General features: G+C 43.2%; 1 protein-coding gene across 1 annotated transcript in view; it reads left to right on the forward strand.

Moving 5' to 3' along the window:
* LOC124774918 (ras-related protein Rac1) overlaps window positions 1-17,203 on the forward strand; it is a 101,692-nt gene that overhangs the window by 48,348 nt on the left and 36,141 nt on the right. The gene's annotated exons all lie outside the window — the stretch shown is intronic.

The following is a 17,203-nucleotide window of genomic DNA, read 5'->3' on the forward strand; positions in this document are numbered from 1 at the left end:
CCGTCTGCCATCTGGTTTCTGTATAAACTGTAAATAGCCTTTACTCCTGCCGCCTTCTGAATTTGAAAGAGAGTATTCCAGTCAACATCTTCAAAAGCTTTCTCTAAGTCTACAAATGCTATAATGTAGGTTTGCCTTTCTGGCAAGATAAGTCATAAGGTCAGTATTGCCTCACGTGTTCCTGTGTTTCTACAGAATCCAAACTGATCGCCCCGGAAGTCGGCTTCTACCAATTTTTCCATTTGTCTGTAAAGAATTCGTGTTAGTATTTTGCAGCCGTGACTTATTAAACTGATAGTTCGGTAATTTTCACACCTGTCAACACTTGCTGTCTTTGGGATTGGAATTATGATGTTCTTCTGGAAGTCTGAGGGTATTTCGCCTGTCTCATTCATCTTGCACACCAAAGGGAAGAGTTTTGTCATGGCTGGCTCACCTAGGGCTGTCAGTAGTTCTAATGAAATGTTGCCTGCTCCTGGGGCCTTGTTGCAACTTAGGGATTTCAGTGTTCTGTCAAATTCTTCACACAGTATCATATATCCCACTTCATCTTCATCTACATCCTGTTCCATTTCCATAATATTTCCATCAAGTACATCGGCATTGCATAGGATCTCTATACCTCTTCCGCCTTTCTGCTTTCCCTTCTTTGCTTCGGACTGATTTTCTAATTGAGCTCTTGATATTAGTTCCGGTGGTTCTCTTTTAGCCAAAGGTCTCTTTAATTTTCCTGTTGGCGGCATCTATCTTACTCTTAGTGATATACGCTTCTACATCCTTACATTTTTCTTTTAGCCATTCCCGCTTGGCATTTTGCACTTACTGTCTTTCATTTTTGAGGCGTTTTTATTCCTTTTCACCTGCTTCATTTATTGCATTTTTATGTTTTCTTCTTTCATCAGGTGAATTAAATATCTCTTGGATTACCCAAGAATTTGTCCAAGGTCTCGTCTTTTTACCTACTTGATCCTCTGCTGCCTTCACTATTTTGTGTCTCAAAGCAGCTACCCGTTCTTCTTCCATTGTATTGCTTTCCCCTGTTCTTGTCAATCGCTCCCTAATGCTCCCTCTGAACTCTGTACATCTGGTTCTTTCACTTTATCCAGGTCCCATTTTCTTAAATCCCTACCTTTTTGCAGTTTCTTCAGTTTTAATCTACAGTTCATAACCAATAAATTGTGGCCAGATTCCACATTTTCCCCTGGAAATGTGTCACAATTTAAAATCTGGCTTATTAATCTCTTCAAACAATTATATAATCAATCGGAAACCGTTTGGTGACTCCAGGTCTCTTCCAAGTGTACAATCTTCTTTCATGATTCTTAAACCAAGCGTTAGCAATGATTAAGTTATTTTCTGTGCAAAATTCTGCCAGGCGGCTTCCTCTTTCGGTCCTTACCCCCATTCCATATTCACATTCTACGTTTACTTCTCTTCCTTTTCTTACTATCGAATTCCGGTCCTCCCATGACTTAAATTTTCGTCTCCCTTAACTATCTGAATAACATATTTTATCATAAATTTCTTCAATCTCTTCTTAATCTGCGGGGCTATTTGGCATATGAACTTGTACTACTGTGGTAGGTGTGGGCTCCGTGTCTATCTTGGCTACAATAATGCGTTCACTATGCTGATCTTGGTAGCTTATCCGCGTTCCTAGTTTTTATTCATTATTAAACCTGCTCCTGCATTATCCCTATTTGATTTTGTTTTTATAGCCCTGTATTCACCTGACCAGAAGTCCTGTTCCTACTGCCACCGAGCTTCACTAATTTCCACTATATATAACTTTAACCTATCCGTTTCCCTTTTAAAATTTTCCAACCTATCTGCCCGATTAAGAGCCGTGTATCTCCTTCCTGGTGGAATGACTGGAACTGATCGGCTGTCGGACCCCCTCTGTCTAATAGGCGCTGCTCATGCATGGTTGTTTACATGTTTGGGCGGGTTTTGTGATATCTCTAAAACAAAGGGTCTGTGTCTGTGATAAAATATCCGCAGTCGACGTCTATCTTCAGGAATTCTGGGAACCGGGACGATGCAAAACTTTTTTGATATGTGTATTTTAGCTTAAGCATTTACCTACAGGAAGTAACAGCAGACTTTCCGCCTATGGTTGTGCACCCGTAGGTTGCACGAGTAACCATTTTTAGACAATTTATATTTGCATTTCATTGAATAACACTGCAGTAAACACACTCTACTGACAGTGTTTTAGTCCCAACATATGGCGGAGTGACTTCGCTGGCTTCGCGTCCACAGTGTTATGGTATCGTCATAGTGTAACCTGCTTGTGTGGCTCCCACCCTGATGCAAGCATTTGGATCTGACGCCACTTTGGGATCTTGGGTGTTAGTTATTTTCTACCAGCTCACGAGTTAGCGAACCCTGTTCTATACGTTTACACTACAGAAAATTTTGCATTGTATACGAGGAAACGAAACAGATCTCTACGCGTTTGAGGGTGGTAAATTAAAGGTTTACGTCAACGATCGCATCGATACCATTTTAATTTGTCACAGTTTTCAGCCGTTTATAATCTCAGTTACGTGTTCTGGCAAGTACGTTGATACGTCTCAGCACATGATAATTATGGTTTACATCATATTCTCTCATTTCTGTTTCTACCAAAACCTGAAGATAACGTACACTGAGTTGACAAAAGTCGTAGGACAGCGATATGCACATTCATAGATGGCGGCAATGTCGCGTACACAAGGTAAAAAGGGCAGTACATTAGTCTTTGCACTCTGATGATTCATGTGAAAAGGTTTACGAGGTGATTATGGCCGCACGAGGAATTAACAGACTTTGAACACAAAATGATTGTTACATATAAATGCATAGGGCATTCCAATATTCCGAGATCCACAGTGTCAAGTGTGTGCCGAGAATACCGAATTTGAGGCATTCTCTCTCCCCACGGACAAAACATTGGCCGACGGCCTTCACTTAACGACAGAGAGCAGGGTTTTTTGCATAGCGTTGCCAGTGCTAACACACAACCAACACTGCGTGAAATAATGGCAGAAATTAGTGTGGGGCATACGACGAACGTATCCGTTTGGACAGTGTGGGAAATTTGGCGCTAATGGGCCATGACAGCAGACGACCAACGTGAATGCCTTTGCTAACAGCACAACGTCGCGTGCCTCTCCTGGGTTCGTAACCATATCTGTTGGATCCTAGACGACTGGAAGACCGTGGCCTGGTCATATGGGTCTCGATTTCAGTTGATAAGAGCTGGTGGTGGGTTCGAATGTAGCGCAGATCTCACGATACCATGGACCCAAGTTGTCAACAGGGCAATATGCATGGTGGTGGCGGCTCCATAATTGTGTGGGCCGTGTTTACGTGGAATGGACCGGGGCTCCTGGTCCAGCTGAACCGATCATTGAATGGAATTGACTATGTTAGACTGCTTGGAGACAATTTGCGGCCATTCATAGACTTAAAGTACCCAAAAAATTATGGAATTTTTATGGATGAGACTTCAGTATGTCACGAGTTTGAAGAACATTCTGTACAATTCAAGCGAAAGATTTGGCCACCCAAATCGCCCGACATTTTATGTGACAAAATTGAGAGGTCAGCTCGTGCACAGAATTCTGCTAGGCAACATTTTCGCAATTATATACGGCTGTAGAGGCAGCATGGCTCAGTATTTCCACAGGGGACATCAGGCGACTTGTTCAGTCCATGAGTTGCTGCACTACGATGGCTAAAAGACCTCCGACACGATATTAACAGGATCCCATGACTTTTGTCCACATCAATGTAAAGTGTACGACGTAAACAAGTAAACGTAACGGAAATATTGTGATCTTTGACTGCCCAAGTAAATTGTCAAATTCTATCCATATCTTACAGTCTGCATTGAGGTTAACAGTTCATGAACCATCAATTATACAGACTTCATGGTTCTATTACAAGGGCAGATGCCAGTTTGTAATGGAGGGGATCAAATGTTCTTTTGCGCGTGTGCGCTTAGCCCTTGCGACAAGGCGTGTAGCGTCGTCGCTGTAGCGAAGCAGATTGAGCATTGTGACACTAGAGAACTGGCTTCGGGTCTGAGACTGGGTGCAGCCGTAAAAAACCAGGAGCAGCGTGCCCTGTCGCCTGGCGACGGCGCGGAAGCAGGGAGGCCTGCCGCGTCGCCTGGGTCGACCAGCTGAGCGCGTGGGCGGCGGCCGGCGGACCACGTTTGGCAGTGACGTGCAGGCAGGCAGGGAGGGGCCAAGTGGGCTGGCGGCCGCCCATCCTTGACACACATGCCGTCCGGGGCTGGACGCGGGCCACGCGATTCACTCTCTAGACTGTCGTCACACTCTCGTGTAGACTGGTCACTGCCTCTCACAGTTGTCCATAGTCAGATTAAAATTACTCGATAGTTGACACTTCACTTGTTGGAGCTGGTTTCCTCCAATCAGGGCGCTCAACGTCACGCCTGAGCCGTTCCCCGTTGCCAAACTTTCACAAAAGTTGGTCAGAGCACTTCCAATTCCTTGTCCGGCATTCTTTCTTGATGTCTTTGGATCCCGAATCATGGTCTGGCACTTTTATTTCGTATTTCATCACACAAGATAAAAATCACACACACGTAATGTTAATTTTAAGGCTGCAATTCATCGTTGCGACTGGGTCACCACAGCCATAAATATATCAGCTTCACGCTGTGATGTGGCATAGCGCAAAGGTTAGCTTACTGATTTGACGTGTAGAAGGTCGTAGCTATAAATCTCATTAAATGTAGCGAAATATTTTTCATTTCTAAATATAAACAAAAGAAATTGATTATTACTTTTATTTAGTTACTTGGTTTAAATGCAATTTTTTTGTTTCTGATTATTTGCCCTATCATTTTTCTTCATCGTATTGATTTTATTTTTTTATATGTTTCTGTCTATCATTCGTTTTTCGTTTGAAATCTGCCGTCACCTATAATCTGCAACCAAGTGCCAACTAGGACTGCTCATTGGCTGGTAAAGCCGCAGCTGTTGTATCTAGTGTGATAATAGTTTCAGGTAACGAATTACAATTTGGATTTAGGACTAAAAATTATTTTTTCCTGCCTTGTGTTTACTCGTAGACGGTAACTTCAATCACCGTTAACAAACGATCATGGTTTTAGTTCTGACGAAGATTAACCGCTGTTTCCTCGGATACATTGCACATCACGAGGTTGTGGTTAGCGAAGGACATGACTTTGAATTCAGGTCTACAAAACGCGTCGTCTGCCGCAGTTAAGTCATTGCTCACTTAAAATCAGCAATCGACAGAGCATCTAGCATTTTCGGCAACCTTCGCGGCGGCCACTCCAACATTGCTCCGCGTTACACATAATAGCATTTGCGATGTGACCTGCCGTGTTTGTGTGTTACCTGTAACAAGCGATAGCCGGCAGCCGATGTGACAACACTTTAGCACCAAGTGACAGGCGTAAATTATCAAGTAATTGTAACCGAACTATAGTCAAGTAGGCACGTCACGATAATTTTGGAGCCCTGTTTTATGCAGTGATGGGTAACTTTGCGTAAACTACATACTACTACTACTACTAATTTCATTCCTTCCCATTGCGCTTTGCTTCTTTCGCACCACTTATAACACGACTTTCACTTATTGCCGATCGAAATGTTCTTTGTTTTGCTAGGGGAATAATTCAGATTTTCGTGCAGCGGCTCCTCTCGTGAACATACCATATATAGTTCGCCGTCTACGAAATAGTGGTTTTTCTATTCTCATGCAGATGCTGGAAGTAGATCCCCTTTAACCACGGGTATTATTATTGGCTTAAATGTTTCTCGAATTGCTTCAAACTGTATTAAATTCTCACCTGATAGGCTGTAAGCCTGGCCTAAGATCGGATTGCTGGAAAGTAACCTTCGCCATCACTGTACAGTGGAGTTGTGCTAACTGCTATTGACAGAGTGCTTTAAGTACGACGCAAAGGCTCTGCCCCGGCGTTGCTAGAAAATAAGTGCCGCAAAGACAGGCCCTTATCGCCGCATACGCTTCGGGCCCGTTCCTTGGACTCTTGACAGGAAGGGTATTACTCGAATTAACCTGGTTCCGAGCGCTTTGGAAAGAAAACGGAGAAAAATGAGGTGAATTTGATAGTAGTACTGGCATGAAAACCTTGGTTGTAGGTTTTCTAATGTTGTTCTGCATAAACCAACAGTTGCTCTTTTCCTTACGCGTTATTTTTCCGAAAAAAAAGGCTGCAGTACATTGATCGCATAGCACACAGTGGTTTGGTTGTGACACATGAGCCCAATAACTCGTAGTACACCACACTCCTGTTTTCTAATCATGGCTCTTGATCCAAATAGTAGGGGTTTTACAAATCCAAGTCGATTTGCTTCCAGCTACCCGATAAATTAAGCCACATTTCATTAAAAAAAGAAAGTTACAGAATCAATCTCGCTATCAAGCAAAGACTGCAATAGGCACAGGCATCCGCAAGAGTGCCACTCACCCTCCCATCCCTCCATGCCTCTCCGTCCCTCTTGGACTCAAGATTACAGAGGTTTTTATTACATAATTCTAATACACTTGTAGAAGTGAGTCAATAACCATCAGTTCTCTCGGATATAGTAAGCTTTTTGTGTAACCTATAAAATTAAGCTGTTGTGACATGACATGTCTCGAGACTGACCAAATCATTTATATCAAAGTGGCGATTTTAGTCACACTCCACCCCCACCAACAAAAAACCTTGCGTAAATTTGTGGGTACCCCCACAATGGGCTACTTCCAGTAGTGACGACGAGCAACTGCGAATAAATAGGTCCCTCGATGTACTACCGCTACGTTTTAACATTTCAATTTGAGGTGAGGGCGCAGTTCTGTGACAAGGTGCTCACACATCAGAATGAAGCGCTAAATGGCTTAACTGTTTTCTTTGACTTCTGTCAAAGATTGCTTCTAATTAACTAGTTCAGCTAAAACCGATACACCACCTGTCATAAATCAGCCCTGCTCATTAATGTACACCCAGGCAGACATAAAAAGTGAACAAGAAAGGAAGTATGCTAACATGTTCATCGCGTTAGGTACGGGTAGGAGAGCGAAAGTGTTGAACTGTGATTTCACTGAAATAAAAACCAAGTTAAAAGTATAACACAATTGACTAAAAACACGCTCATTTTTCACCCTTCTATAGCTGAGGGAAGAACTGTAGAATGTGTTTGATTACTGTGAACATCATTAGTAAATATTTAGCAACTTGTGGTACACTTTGCGTACAGCACGTAATGTTAGAGAACGATTGAACACAAGTCTTCAGAAATCGAATTCCTGTTTTGTGTGCACTCGCTATGTTCTTGATGTGACTACAGTATGTGGACTTACATTAGTGGATATTAATAGGGTAAGTGTCCACCTTTCATCTATATAACGGTTTGAACTCTACTGGGGCCACTTACAGTGAAGTGTCTGAATGTTTGGGGAGGAATTCTTCCTTAAGAGCCGAAACTACAGAAGGTAGAGATGTTGGACGCTGAGGTCAGGAGCAAAGTCGACGTTCGAACATATCCCAAAAGTGTCCCATTTTATTCAGGCTAGGACTCTGAGCAGGCTAGTGCATTTCAGGGATGTCATTGTCTCAGATGATTGCCTCTCAGATGCTGCTTTATGACAGAGTGAATTGTCATGCTAATAAAATCGATCATCGTCACCGAACTGTTCCTCTACTGTACGCAGTATATAATACTATAAAATGTGTTGCTGTCTTCCGTATTTAGCGTTTTCTGAAGCTCAATCACGAGACGAGACCATAACCACGAGAAACATCGCCACACCGTAACACCTCATCCTTACTACACAGATGGCACTAAGAGTACGAGTGACGGCAGGTAATGTTCTCTAAACCCAAACTGTTGCATTGGATTTCCACAGGGTATAGCGTGATTCATCACTCCCCACCCCCACCCCCTCCACCCCCTCCCCATCGACTGCCCAGTGGCGTCGCTATTTATACCACCTCAAGCTTCACTTAGCTTTGGCTGCAGAAGAAATATGTGTTATGTGAGGAGCTACTCAACTATTGTACACCCTTCTTTCTATCTCCGCACCCATAGTCATTGTGCTAGCTGGAGTGCTGGTAGCACTTTCGAACTCAAGAGTGATTCCTTCCTTTGATTTAATGCTGTTTTTTTATTTGTTTTGTTTACAAACATCCCCCGCAGTACTCGATGCTTCCTGTTCGTCAGTACTTGAGGTCTGCCTTGTCTTGTTTTAACTGTGGTTGTTCGTTCGCTTTTCCACTTCAGTCACACAGCAACAGTCGACTTGTGCAGCATTATGTGGTTTGAAAAGTCTGGTTGGTTAATTACTCTGGCGACATCCAGTGAGCTCTCCTGACCGACCAGTTCCGCTACTGCTGCTTGTGTGCTGACAACGCAGTGCTCCCCGCCTCCTCTTATATTGCCGACTCCGACGCTCGTGACATTTTCTGGTCAATTCCGCCTTACATAGAGGTGTCTGTATACTTTTGATCAAAGTAGTGTACATGAATGACGGTAAGTTCATAAGAAGGTGACTGCAAGTAGTAGGATGTATCAACTGGGCTTATATATTGCTCTTCCGCCTCTTTTGTTCGTTCCTGAATTTTTTTCTCTCAGTAGAACTTATTGGCATAGCAATGGTAGCAATGAAAACTTTCTAACTCCATTTGCCTGCGAAAACTTCGTAATCCCAGTAACCAGTAACTCCGTTATCAAAAAGAGATTTCAAAGTGCATAGATTTCCCTAATCTGTCATAAACTAGGCTTCTAGTCTATAGTTACACATCTAGCAACTTTATCTGTATCACTTTACATTATTTTTAAGAAACAGTTTTTGCTTCTGTAAAGTTTAATAAAATGGAGTTACGAGGTTTTCATTGCCTCCCATCGATAGAATACTTGCTTCGTCTTTGTGAACGGATCTCGTAGAATAAGGTTGTCTCCATATCTCTGTTATTTGATGTTCTTGTGCTGTGAGACAGATGTAAATTGACGTAATAAAGTATTGTAGGTTGGACGGAGAAATGTTCATAGTACACAATTCGTCAACAATATTTTCGCTTCTGTGGTTTCATCGTCGAATGCAAGTCAAATAACTCGTCATTGAAGTTACTACTCGGCTACATTGCACACAGTGGCTAGCATACTGGACTCACATTCGGGAGGAAGACGACTGTTGAAATCCCCATAGAACCACACAAGTCAAGCGTTTCCATAGTTTCCATAAGACAATCAAAGGTATATGCAAGGACTTCTTCTATTGAAAAAGACAGGCCAGTTTCCCATCATAACCGATATGAAGCTTGTGCTCAGTCTCTGACATCATCAACGGGACGTAAAAACCCAGTGTTCTCCCTTTTCTTTTGGAACTGTATTACCTCATTGCAGCGGCATGTGAAAAGTTCGTTCAGCAACAGCGTTATAACAGAAAAAGACATCTTAGCATTGCTATCGCCATGCGCTGTTGATTACCCTAAGGAAATAATTATCGCATTGCCGTTTCGCTTACGATCCTAATAGTCTTTCTGACGCCCTTTGTCTTTAACAACCACGTATAGTTGCAACATCATTCTGTGTTTTCTCAGAGCTTATCCGTCATCGGAACTCATGACAGGCATTGTTATTCGTTAGAATGAATCCTACCCATAGTCTGCGTATCTTAAGTAAATTTGGGAATTTGTGGTAAGATCTTATGGGACCAAACTGTTAAGGTCATCGGTCCATAAGCTTACACTCTACTTAATCTAAATTAAACTAACTTACACACACACACACACACACACACACACACACACACACACACACACACACACACACACCGCCCGATGGGGGACTCGAACCTCCGACGGAGGGAGCCGCGCCTGAGACCACGCAGCTCGTAAGTAAAGAGTCAGGTGTAATTGGGCTTTATCAAGAGTAGGCAGGGGGATTTACCACCTCTTTGTGTACACGAATGGTAGTCGAACATGTGCTACACGAAATAGTCATGGTACACCGAATATTTGTTGTTCACATTCATCGTCTCTTTCGCTTTCGTTCCCAGTAAATCAGTGCGGTATGAAATGGGAAATACAAATTACAAGCAATTTTTAAATAATTTTTAAAAATATTGCAGTGAAGAAGCTTTTATTGAAATGGGAAACGCTATGGGAAGGAAAGCACATTAGTTTGCAGCTGTCCTCCAAACTCTAAAGCTGCATGTGCGTATCATCAGACAGTGGCGAGAAGTTGTGCCGCATGTTCGTAAAGTTATTTTAGGCAATAGAAATTGGAAGACCATCATAACAGCCCAGAGTGCGAACAAATGATGTTCACGAAAATAGCGTGTGTGGTGTGCATTTTAGTAGCATATACTTTCCCATCCACAACAATCTTTGATTGTACTGGCTGAAGCATATAGGGATCGGGACATACTAACAGTCGTTTTTTCTAGGTAAGTACTAGACAATTGGGGATCACAAATCAAACTTAGCTCCATCGATGTCAAAATACTGATTGTATATTACGGGTGCATACTAACTCCCTATTTTGAGGAAGCATAAACCGGTCTTCGGACTGAACAAGACCACGACGACGACGACGACGACGACAATAATTTCCCATTTTGATTATGCAAAGGCAGTTCCGTTAGTAAAGGAAATTACGGTTTCGGTTCACTAGAATGTGAGAAAACAAGCAACTAAAATAACGAAAGAGAGAACCCTACACCAGAGGAATGCTAAGTTCATATGTAGTACTGAACAGTAAACGCGACGTTTGACTGAAAATAGAGGAATGAAGATCTTAGACTTCCAGCCTATAGTTCTGCGTTATTCAATTGTAATCGGGAGAAATGTATATCGAGTGTCTTAGAAATCACTATTTTTCGCAAATATAGTGTTCGAAATTAACGCTGAGGAAACTTGGTTCCGAAGACGAGAAGGAAATCCATACATGTCAAGAGTGATGTGATACTTCCTCGCGTATAAAAAGTACCTAGTTTCTCACAGGTTTGTCACATACCGAGTGATCAAAAAGTCAGTATAAATTTGAAAACTTAATAAACCACGGAATAATGTAGATAGAGAGGTAAAAATTCACACACATGCTTGGAATGACATGGGGTATTATTAGGGGAAAAAAAATATTGCTAGACGCGTGAAAGATCTCTTGCGCGCGTCGTTTGGTGATGATCCTGTGCTCAGCCGCCACTTTCGTCATGCTTGGCCTCCCAGGTCCCCAGTCCGTGCGATTATTGGCTTTGGGGTTACCTGAAGTCGCAAGTGTGTCGTGATCGACCGACATCTCTAGGGATGCTGAAAGACAACATCCGACGTCAAAGCCTCACCGTAACACCGGACATGCTCTACATTGCTGTTCACAACATTATTCCTCGACTACAGCTATTGTTGAGGAATGATGGTGGACATATTGAGCATTTCCTGTAAAGATCATCATCTCTGCTTTGTCTTACTTTGTTATGCTAATTATTGCTATTCTGATCAAATGAAGCGCCATCTGTCGGAAATTTTTTGAACTTTTGTATTTTTTTGTGTTCTAATAAAACCCCATGTCATTCCAAGCATGTGTGTCAATTTGTACCTCTCTATCTACATTATTCCGTGATTTATTCAGTACTCAAATTTATACTGACATTTTGATCACCCGGTACATACTCAGCAGACGTACCTTTGTTTATGCAATGCATGCCTAGCCAAAGGCAGGGAAACGTAACATCAGACACAGACATTTCAATCACTGACAGCTCAGTGGAGTTTTCCCAGCAGTAAGGTGAAGCCTCGTTGATGGATGTGGTTTACTCCTGACTGTAACGTGGGAGGATGATAGACATTTTTAAGACTCTGTGGAACTTAAAACTGCCGTCACCAAATTTTTCAGGTTATTAATAAAGAACGGTGTGGCTACCGTAAAAAAAATTCTGTTGCTTGCTCTGCTTTGTATTTCTTTACGTTAACAGTGATAAACTTTTTTTAACGGTACGTATTGGTAAGCTCGAAGTTTGGTCTCAACAAGTCATTTTTAACTGAATAACTGCACATAAAAAGCTATAATGTCGCTAGTAGCCGTAGAAGTAATTAACTGAATTTTAGGCCTACCCTATAATATACAATTCTGATATAGCAGGAGTCAGTGGGAGTGACGGTTTGTTTTGTATATGTGAAAATCCGAAAACTTTCAATAAGAAATAATTTTCTTCACGGAATCTTGAGACAATTCCTGAGTCTAACTTTTGCCTCTTGCAAAGACTGTATATCTTTCTTTTGCGGTAATCGTAATTGTGGAAAACAACTCGTCCCTTTCTTATCTGCCTTTTCTGAGCTGTTGATCAGTTACTGTTCGTTCACAACATAACTGTCTCTTTTATAGTTGTCTCTTTCACTTCTCTAGGTTTTCACGCTATATTACACTTTGTCAGAAAAGTTTCGAAACTCATTGTATTCCTGGCGTATAAGCTATGTCAGCGCAGTAACTGCGGTGGCAGCTTGAACTCTAATGATAACAACAAATGTGCTTCGAAAAGTCAGTTCTGATAAAGTAGTGTTAACTAGTGAACGTGCAGTGAACATGTCGTTGTTGTTGCCAGAAGTCGGAATGGAGCAATATCTGTGACTCATGTGTTAGACATTCTCCAGAATGTTTTGATGAAGAGAAAAGTGCGTGCAAAGTTTGTCCCGCACGCTGTGACTCACGAACGAGGACTCGCGGACAGTACCTTTTTCAGAAATAATCACATGTGACGAAGTGATATTATTAATACGAACGTACCACAAAACTGCAAAATAAATAAAATAGCATGAAGGGTCAATGCCTTGAACATACATGCGAGCCAGTGTGACGCGCGGCTTAAACATCTCAAAGGAGGCCTTCTCTGACAGTTTCACTTGCTTGTGTGAAGGGTCTGTCCTTCACGCATGTGAGGAAGAGTGTGTAGAACGTCTGAAGCATTAAACCCACCATCTTAAGTTTTCTGTACTTTTAACTAACCCAGTCTCGATACTTTTTGGACGGGCTAATACAGTAGTACAACGAAGGGCTTAACTGTGGTCCTGTAGCAGTGAATTCATTCTCTCTCTCTCTCTCTCTCTCTCTGTGTGTGTGTGTGTGTGTGTGTGTGTGTGTGTGTGTGTTTTAAGGGGGAGGAGGCACTCCCAGCAAGTGCAGCTGAGATAGCACTTCACAGCATTCTCGGCTGTATAAATAGAGACTCGAACGTGATACCAGAGCACCACGGTCTATTTCAGACCGACGCCTCCGCAACCCACGTGGCAACACGCACGCTTAAGTGCTGTCAGCTGTGCTCGGGTGGGGGAACGGGAACTTTAAAACATTTCATTTATTGAACTCAACAAAATACACACATCACAAAAAGTTTTGTATCCACTCGGTTCCGAGAGTTCTGGAACCTGTACAGGAAATTGGAATAGAGATCAACATAAACATCATTTCCAACGTTGCATGTTGTACCACCATACAGCGAGTCCTTCATAGGTGGTGGTCCAGATTGCTGTACACACCAGTATCTCTAATACCCAGTAACTCCTCGTCCTGCAATGATGTATGCCTGTATTCGTCGTGGCATACTATCCACAAGTTGATCAAGGCACTCTTGATGGAGTGTGTCCCACTCCTCAACAGCGATTCGGCGTTGGTCCGTCAGAGTGGTTGGTGGATCACGTCGTCCATAAACAGCCCATTTTAATCTATCCCAGGCACGTTCGATAGGGTTCAGGTGTGGAGAACATGCTGGCCACTCTAGTCAAGCGATGTCGTTATCCTGAAGGAAGTCATTGACAAGATGTGCACGATGGGTGCGCAAGTTGTCCCTGAAGAAGAATCCCTCACCAATATGCTGCCGACATGGTTGCGCTATCGGTCAGAAAATGGCATTCGCGTATCGTACTGCCGTTACGGCGCCTTCCACGACCACCATCGGCGTACGTCGGCCCCGCATAATGCCACTCCAAAGCATCAGCAGCTGGACAGTGTGTCAAAGGCGTTCAGCCTGACCGGGCTGGCTCCAAACATGTCTCCGACGATTGTCTGGTTGAAGACATATGCGACACTCATCGGTGAAGAGAACGTGGAAAATTTGTGGCAAGGTCTTATGGGACCCAATTGCTTGGTCATCGGTTCCTAAGCTTACACACTACTTAATCTAACTTAAACTAACGACAACACACACCCATGCCCGAGGAAGGACTCGAACCTCCGACGGGGGAAGCCGCACGAACCGTGACAAGGCGCCTCAGACGGCGCGGCAAGAAACGAGATTCCAATCCTGAGCGGTCAGTTCGGCATATTGTTGGACCCATCCTTACCGCGCTGCATGGTGTCGTGGTTGCAAAGATGGACCTCGCCATGGACGTCCGGGAGTGAAGTTGCGCATCAGCAGCCTATTGCGCACAGTTAGAATTATAACATGACGCCCTGTGGCTGCACGAAAAGCATTATTCAACATTGTGGCGTTGCCGTCAGGGTTCCTCCGAACCACAGTCCGTAGGTAGCGGTCACCCACCGCAGTAGTAGCCCGTGGGCGGTCTGAACGAGGCATGTCATCGACAATTCCTATCACTCTTTATCTCCTCTATGTCTGAACAACATGGCTCTGGTTCAGTCCGAGACACCTGGACACTTCCTCTCGAGCCCTTCGTGGCACAAAGTAGCAATGCGGACCCTCTAGGCATGGTTGATCTACAGACAATACGAGACGTGTACCTCCTTCCTGGTGGAATGACTGGAACTGAGCGGCTGTTGGCCCCCTCCGTCTAATAGGCGCTGCTTACGCACCGTTGGTTACATCTTTGGGCGGGTTTAGTGACATCTCTGAACAGTCAAAGGGACTGTGTCTGTGATACAATATCCACAGTCAACGTCTATCTTCAGGAGTTCAGGGAACCGGGGTGATGCAGAACTTTTTTTGTGTGTGTATTTAGTATTCATTCTTAAAATTCGGAGTACTGCACGACATCGGATCTGAGTTAAACGATTGTTCCTGGTTTATCAGTCTGCAACATGAAAGTTTGTTCGCTAATTTGTTTATCCGCGATGCGTGACTATCACTTGCTCTCGAAAATTGCATCAGTCATATTCTGTAATGTTAAGAAAGAATAATTCATGTTGATTTATTCGTCAGTGTGTTCTAATAGCGATGATTCCACCATAATACGATAGTTTTTGTTACGATGGACCATATCTAAAACTTTCCATCCTCGCATTTAATGATGTACAACAATGCAAACAATATGCGCAAACAAAATCGAATATGTTGTACGCGGCAGCGTCGCTCTCTCTAGTTTATGTGCTCGGTCAGGCATGCGAAACTGGCGACCAACACCGTTAACGTGCGCTCTACGAAGACGCGAAAGGTCAAGGTCTTGCAGAATGGCAGGAAGTAATGTAATGTCTTTGTAGATAGGCGAGCCAAAACCGTACGTGTTTTCTTGCCCTCTGGGGTCAATTTGGCAACGACAGCGCTGCTAAACAAATATTTCATTCGTACTGTAAGCATGTGGGAACGTTTGTAAATAAACCGGTAGCGGCCACATATCTCAGTAAGTTAATGGACTGCAACTGGTAATACGTTGTACCACAAAGCACCTAATCTTTCGATATTTGGAGAATCCATAATATAACTTTCAAGAGCTACTTCCCATGCACAAGTTAAAAGTAGGAATCGCCATTGGTAAAACGCAGAACACGATAGCGCCAGATGAGGTACTAGATACAATAGTGAGTTAGGCACTGGTTGGTGAACAAAACCACTAAATGGGTACTTACCAACAAGTTACCTACTTCTGCAGTCGCATGTACGTAAAATGTAATGGAGTAGAGTGGAACTACAGGAAAGTAGAGTTTTGTGAGTTATTCAGATGTCTGAGATCATAGATCTGAAGGTGAGTTCTAACTATCCCGTTAGAGTGTATTCCACATGTTATATTCAATCAAAGAACCACGCCACCTGATAGGGAATTGGGTATTCTCTAACTCGTGGAGTCTTCAAAAAAACGTGGAAAGCTGGTTAAATGTTCTAGGCTCTCAAATGATTCTGCACTATGTCCACTTGCAGCGAAAAAAGTGCTTACAATTTTGCCATTCTTCTTTTCCGTGTGGTTGATGTAGCGTTATCGGGGAATATCCCAGATGTAGTGAGCCTCCTCGTTATCGAGATCATTGGATTTTAAATAATGCCTCTGAATCAATAAGATTTAATAATTTATTTCGTGACAAATTCGAAACACTACTTCTATTTATTCCATAACGCATGTAGACGTTTTTACTTCGTTTGTGGATGGTGTTGTTACGTTACTAAGGCATTGACAGCACTGTTTTAATTTAATAACGAAAGTAACAGTGGAAGGAAAACAAACCGCGAACATCAATGCAATTGCTAAAGATAGTGATCAGCAAAGCCTTGTAAAATGGAACTCTACATCTGTTACATAACAGCCTAGAGTAAGATGGTGGTAGGCATTTTACCGCTGCTACTCGTTATGCGTTATAAAGTTACGACGGCAGATTATTTGCCTCTGTGACACTTCGCTGTTGGAAGAGCTTCCGTGGACCAAAGGCCACACTCTTAGACACGTGTAGTATGTGTTCGTTTTATATGGGCTGTAACTGCTGCACATTGGTTTTCAGTGTGAGCACTTCTTTTTCACCGTTACAGTTATTCCATCGAGGCCTGTATTCAGTGCTTGGTGGAATAAAAACGTAGGATTGTGCAAGGTGTAAAATTCCGACAGCGCTTTGCATCCCCCCACCCCTCCTTCCCCCCGTCCTCAGGTCATAGAAAATGTTGCTGTAGCTATAAAAAAAAAGGTTTCGCTTTTATGTAGTTTGAAAGTGAAATTTGTTGTAATGGGTTTTGTCGAGCACTGTACTAACCAGCGAAATGAGCGTCAGCGTACTGTGCGGCCAAAGCATACCGTTGACCTGTATATGGTTGGTTAACGCACGAGCTGCGCGAGCCAGGGAAGCAGAACGGCGTGCGGACGCGCTCGTGGCGGGATGGGGTATATTTATCGCCAGCACTCACCTCCCGTGTGCTCGGCTGCACGTGGGGGACAGCGCTAGCCACACTCGTCGGCCGTGGGCCGCCGAGATCATTAGGTCTGCCTGCATCACTGGCATATGAGGGGATATCGGCAAGTTGTAATTATAAACCTTAAAAATGTGATAGTTGTTCGTTGTTGTTG

Source organism: Schistocerca piceifrons, chromosome 2 (assembly GCF_021461385.2).
Source record: "Schistocerca piceifrons isolate TAMUIC-IGC-003096 chromosome 2, iqSchPice1.1, whole genome shotgun sequence".
NCBI lineage: Eukaryota > Metazoa > Arthropoda > Insecta > Orthoptera > Acrididae > Schistocerca > Schistocerca piceifrons.